Here is a 6935-nt window from a genome sequence, read left to right as displayed (position 1 = left end):
ATGTATATATATATATATATATATATATGTATATATATACCACACTTTCTTTATCTATTCATCCGTTGATGGACACCTAGGTTATTTCCATGTCTTGGTCATTGTGAATAACCCTGCTATGAATACTGGGGTGCATGCATCTTTTTGAATTAGTGTTTTTGTTTCCTTCAGATAAGTACCAGAAGTGGAATTGTTGGATCATAAGATACTTTTATTTTTAAATTTTTAAGAACCTCCATACTGTTTTCCATAGTGACTGAAACAATTTACATTTTCTCCAGCAGTGCACAATGGTTTCCTTTTCTCCACATTCTTGCCAACACTTGTTATTTCTTGTCTTTTTGATAATAGTCATCCTAACAGGTGTGAGGTGTATCTCAATGTGGTTTTGATTTGTATTTCCCTGATAATTAGTGATACTGAGCACATTTTCATGTACCTATTAGCCCTATATCTGTATGTCTTATTGGAAAAATGCTTATTCAGATCCTCTGCCCATTTTTAATCAGATTGATTTTTGGTGTTTTGTTTTTCTTTTGATATTAAGTTGTATGAGTTTTTTATGTATTTTGAATATTAATCTCTTATCAGATAGATGATTTGTAAATATTTTCTCCCATTCGGTAGATTGCTTTCCTTTTTGATGGTTTCCTTTGCTGTGCAGAAGCTATCTCATTTAATATAGTCCCACTTGCTTATTCACTTGTTTATTTTTGCTTTTGTTTCCTTTGTTTTTGGTGTCAATTTCAAAAAAAAAGTCATTATCAAGACTAATGTCAAGGAACTTACCACCTATGTTTTCTTCTAGAAGGTTTATGGTTTCAGGTCTTATGTTCAAGTCTTTAATCCATTTTCAGGTAATTTGTATACATAATGTAAAATAGGGGTTGTGTTTTATTCTTTTGTGTGTGGCTGTCCAGTTTTCCCAACACCTTTTATTGAAGAGACTTTTTTTTTCACCATTGCACGTTCTTGGCTCCATTGCTATAAATTATTTGACCATATATGAGTGGATTTATTTCTAGGCTCCTCTTGTTTTCCGTTAATCTATGTGTCTGTTTTTATGCTAATACCGTAATGTTTTGATTACTATAGCTTTGTAATATAGTTTGAAATCAGGAAGTGTGATGCCTCTAGCTTTGTTCTTTCTCAAGATTGCTTTGGCTTTTGGAGTCTTTTGTGCATTGAGTAGTATGGTCATTTTAACAATAATAATTCTCCAGTTTCTTTCATCAATGTCTTATAATTTTCATTGTGCAGGTCTATCACTTCCTCCAATAACTATATACCTAGTTTGTTATTTTTTTTTTTTTGGTAGAGTTGTAAATGAGATTGTTTTATTAATTTCTCTTTCTGATTGTCTTGTTGTTGTTATTGTGTAGAAACACAACAGCTTTTTTATGTTGATTTTGTATCCTACAACTTTACTCAATTTGTTTATTAGTTCTAACAGATTTTTGGTAGAATCTTCAGGGTTTTCAATACATAATATTATGTTATCTGCAAATAGTGACAGTTTTACTTCTTTCTTTCCTATTTAGATGAATATTGTTTTCTTTGCCCAAGCTGCTTGACCTGTGGCTCAGACCCATCCCTGGCATCCTCACCCATGTTGGACCCAAGGCCTAACCACATGCTGCAGAGCCAATGCCAGTCCCGGCCCTGTGAGAAAGCCATTTCCCACAGCCCCTGCCAGGAGCACCATGGGCACTTCCCACTTCCAATCTGAGGATGTGTGGGAACTTATGGACAAGACAGGCTTCTCAGCAGACTAGATCCAGCAGCTCCAGTGGAGGTTTAAGAAGCTGAGTGGAGATCAACCCACCATTCCTAAGGAGAACATCAACAACGTCCCAGGCCTGGAACTCAACCAAATATGATCCAAATAGCCATCTGCCTTCTTTGACAATATGAACATGTGCAAGGGGCTCAGTGGCCTGGCCCAGGAGATTAATTCGAGAGCTTCCTGATTACCATGTCTTACTTCCAACCCATGGAGGAGGAGCAGGTGCAGGTGCACTGAAAAGAAGCTAAGAGTTTTGTTCTGCTTGTATGACTCAGACAGGGAATGATGCATCAGGCTGGAAGACTATCAAAATGTGGTTGAGGAGTTTCTCTCCAGAAACTCTCACACTGAGAATGATTCCACTCACTCCTATGCAGAGGGGGCGATGGAGTCAGCCAGAATCTGCATGGGGCAGGTAGATCCTGAGCAGATGTCTGAAGAGATCACCTTTGATGACTCCTTGAAGTTCTGGCCATGGGGTAGACAGCAAGACCAACATCACGTCTCCTTCTTTAGCATGGAAACCATCACCTTTTGTCACTGACCCACTGCCTACCCCCTGAAAAAACTACACTTGCAATGGGGCAGCCTCCCTGGGTGGCCTGGAGTAGCCGGCATCTTTTTGCTACAGCTTTTGTAAGATTTGTTGTTGATATGTTCTTATTATATATACATATTGGATATGTGTGTTGGCTATGGAAGGGTTGACAAGAGGAAGACAGATAATTTGTCTTTTAGTTTAGAGGATGCTGGGCCATGATAAGCCAAATTCAGACCTAATCAGTAGGACTGCACATTTTCCAGAGATCCTAGACTTTGAGTAGGATACAGTAACTGGATGGGACATTGAGGTTGATTCCCTGAAAAAAGGCAAGTACATTCAGATGCATGAGAAGGAGGTTACAAATGGATATTTAAGAGAAGAAAAGTGTAGACTATAGCAGTGTCTACTATATGTCCCCTAATATATTTTTTCTTCTATATTAATAGAATTTTTAGTTGAGCACTTGGCTCCCCATGGAAAGACTACATTTCTCCAGATTACCTGCAGCTGAGCGTGGTCATGTGTCTAATTCTGTTCCATAGCATAGGAGCAAAAGTTACATGTACAATTTCTAGTCAGTACCCTTAACACAAATAACCATGTCTTTATATTTCTTCCTTCTGTAGCTGGAATGGGGATAAAATGGCAGCAACTGGAATAAGCATTTCAAACCAGAAGATGAAAGCTAGGTATTGAGGGTGACTAGCATCAAGGTAGACCAAGCCTGGGGCCCTGATGACTTTATGGAGGAAAGCCTTGAGCATAGAGGATCTTTTACAAGAAAGAGAATTAAATGAGATATAATCTTTCATAAGAGTTAATCTCTTGTGAACTATGACCATCTGTTTCAATGGCAAAACCCACATCCTAAATAATACTATCAGATTTTGCAAATTAAATTGGTTTACTATGTGGCAGGTAAATTATTTACAAATTATATCTATGATAAAGAAAAAAAAAAATGCCTTCAGATAGATGGGCAAGAAGAAGAAATGTCCACAAAGAAAACACAATCAGTCTGGCTTCAAAACCAGATGATTATGGGGTATATTCTCCAAGTCATTTTGTCCAAAGGATGATTCAAACATTTTATAACCAGTGAAATTGTTGTTTGTATATGAAGGAAACTAGAAAACATTCTCATTTATGAAAGGACTAGAAAACATATTACTCACATTACTCCACCAAGTTTTTTAATTATAAATATACTTACTGTTATGTGAATATGATTTGTGTCACTCTCAAAATTCATATGTTGAAGTCCTAAACCGCAGTGCCTCAGAATGTTTAGGAAAATGGGATCGTTACCCATGTAGTTAGTTAAGATGAGGTCATACTGGGTGGTGTAGGCTCCTAATCCAATATGAATGGTGTCTTTATAAAAAGGAACGTTTGGATACACACACACACACGCACACACACACACGGGAAGAGCATCATGTGAAGTTGAGGGCAGAGATTGGAGTAATAACAGCAGGAGCCCAGGAACACCAGACTGCCAGGTGGGATAGAGACATAAAACAGATCCTTCATAGTTCTTAGAAGGAACCAACCCTGCCAATATCTTGATCTCAAACTCCTAGCCTCCAGAAATGTAAGACAATACATTACTGTTGTTTAAGACACCTAGTCTGTGGTACTTTGTGACAGCAATCCTGGCAAACTAATAATACATTTACTCAATTGAGATAGTAAAAAAAGTAAAGTACTAATGAATGGAAAATCCATCATATAAAAGGACTAATTATGAATACTAAAACCAGTTAAACATGGAAATACTCTTTAAACGATTGTGAATAAGGTTACAAAATAGAATGCAAATATCAAAATGTTATCTTGAAAGACAATAAGACAAAATATGCATGTGTGCATGTGAATGATAGATCAATTGCCTTTATCAACTCCAATTTCCTTTGAAATGTTTCCCCCTAACTCAGAAATCTTCCTCCATAAGTACATAAACATAGAAATGTAAATATTTCTTTCACAAAACATGAGTATATCAGTACACAAAACTGAAACAGCATTTACTCAGTAATAAAGCTCGTGGTCACTGGAAATGCACTTTGAGTGTAAAAAAAACTGAAAAGTTAATAAGTTGGACATGTGACCTTTATGATTTTTGACTCTGTATCAGAACTTTAAAAGTAAAGGCTTAAATTTTAAATGTTGGTCTTTGAAATTATTTTTAAAGGGTAATGTATAACTGAATGCACAACTATTTTATTCATGCTTGATTTATACAGTAGATTTAACATTTATTCAACAAAGCTTTGCATATAATAAGAGTATACATGATGCTTTAAAAAGCTTACTAAATACCACTTAAATTGAAAAAAGTGTGTTGGGATTCAGTTCCAATATTTAGCTCATTCCACACTATGGTTTTTTCCACCTAAAATAGCCTTTATTTGAACTGAAAAAAGAATTTATAAACTTTATACAAATATTTTATTTTATGTATGTATTTATAATAAAAAATTAAAACATGGTGGTTAAATTATTTCCTCTCACCTTTTGCATGAAGCAACGTATTTTTTTTTTGGCCAGTTTTTGCTTCAACTCTGAGTTTCATTTCTTTGATATTCTTTCAAATGTAAGTAGATTCTTCTGGCAGTTCCTACTGACAGAGTAACTTATTTCTGCAGTAGCAATATTTTGTTATTCTACTAAGCTCATGCAGTAACCTGAAACTGTTCAACTGAGTCTACTCTAAATATAAGTACCGCATAACTTTCAACTTTTTATAAGCCTGAAAAGTTCAGAATTTTTTTCCTTTCGTGGCCACTCAGGAATTCTCAAAACCCGAAACTTACAATCACTTTATACTTTAAACAAAAAGCTTGGCAGGGCTTTCATAATGTTGGTAAAACAAAAATTTAAAATATAGTGTCTGCAAATTTTGCTCAAGACCAGATGACAGCATTAAATAATTTAAAAAAAACAGTTTTAGTTAACGAATCATCATTGTCTCTTCCGAAAGGGTCGTATAACTTCAGATAACAAAAGATTTACTGTGCTTATGTGAATGTTAATTTTCTAAAGATTTGCTACCATGCAAGGTAAAATTTATTTGGGAACTATTATGAAATAACCCAGTCATATCTTTTTTCTTATGTTGATCATTCTTATTTAATGAACATAATAAAAAGCCATATTTTAAGGATTATTAAATTTTAAGTGGGGAAGTTACTGTCTGTATGGAGGGGAGAGAGTTTGTTTTTAAAGGAAGGCTTTTAGTTTTGAGTGATTTTTTTTTTTCTTTTTTAAAAGAGATATCTTTATTTTGCCACAATAGGAAAAATTGAATTTTCCAGGGAGAACACCACTCCATTATGTATTTCGTTACTCCATTCTGTGGTTCCAGGAGGTACTTGTTTGAATTGCAGCGTTATTACCCTAATTTTTAACTTTTTTGTTAATGTGTATGATATTGACTGGGTCAGTGGTCAGGGTTAATATCCCCATTTCACTGAAAGAAAACTGAGAGACAGGATATTCGTATTCTGGCTGTTAATAAGAATTAAATGTTATTTTTCATATTAGTATCACTACAATTTGATCACTTTGCATCATTCTATTTTATTTTAGTTATAGTTGATTTGTTAATAACTTTAATTCCATTTATGCACTAAAGGGTAGTCTTACATTTCCCAGAATGAAGAACCACTTAGATCCATTCAAAGCATAACTATCTGATTTAGAATCATTAACTATTTGATTTTCGATAAAAGGAAAAAAAAAAGAATTGTTTAATTTAAAACTCATATTTCTATTGTTTTGTGCCTCTAAGTTCTCCAAATAAGAATGATCACAGCAGTTTTATTTTGAATACATTTATTTACTTTAAAAACAACAGAGAAATATATGTATCATACAGAAATAAAGAATAACCTATTAATGAGTGAAAAGAAAAGAAATATGCATAAACATGATTTTTTTCCCTATAGTCTGATGGGACATAACCATTGGCAATAATTTAATGTATAAGTTTTCATTCTTTTGTTTCCTACAAAAACAAAAACAAAAAACTAGAAATTTCTTATGAGTTTATTGTACTTGTACAAACTAGAGTTAATTTTACATGTTCATGACTAATAACCTCATTTAAAAGTTTAAAATTCAATTGATTTACCATGTCCATTTTTAATCTTATTTCTAGTATTAAAATAGATGTATATTCATCTATAAATGTACATGAACCTGATCCTTATATATTGCAATGCATTTTCTAGATCCCTTGGCATGCCCATGTAAACATAAAGGTCCAGATGAACTTAAATTAATAGAATTTCAGAAAAATCACCATTTTTAAGGTAAATTTTTCCGTGTATATTTTCACATCTTCAGTGATTATTTCCTCATATTGTTTTATAATCTTGAACATTTTGTGAGAGAAGACTGTTATTAAGAATTCATCTGTTCTTAATTTACTCCTTACCTAAAGCCACAGCACAATGTTCTATTTGTAATATCAAGGCAGTTGGTTGATGTAAAAAAGGACTGATATTAATTACAGAAAATTGTCATCAAATGGAAAAGAAAAATGAAGAGTCTTATGGAGGCTTAATCCTGATTACAGCTTCAAATTGCTCTCTCCATTAA

The sequence above is a fragment of the Balaenoptera physalus genome, assembly GCF_965194825.1.
Source record: "Balaenoptera physalus genome assembly, chromosome: 17".
NCBI classification, from domain to species: Eukaryota; Metazoa; Chordata; class Mammalia; order Artiodactyla; family Balaenopteridae; genus Balaenoptera; species Balaenoptera physalus.
The sequence above is the reverse complement of the archived record's forward strand: the minus strand, read 5'-3'. Positions refer to the sequence as shown.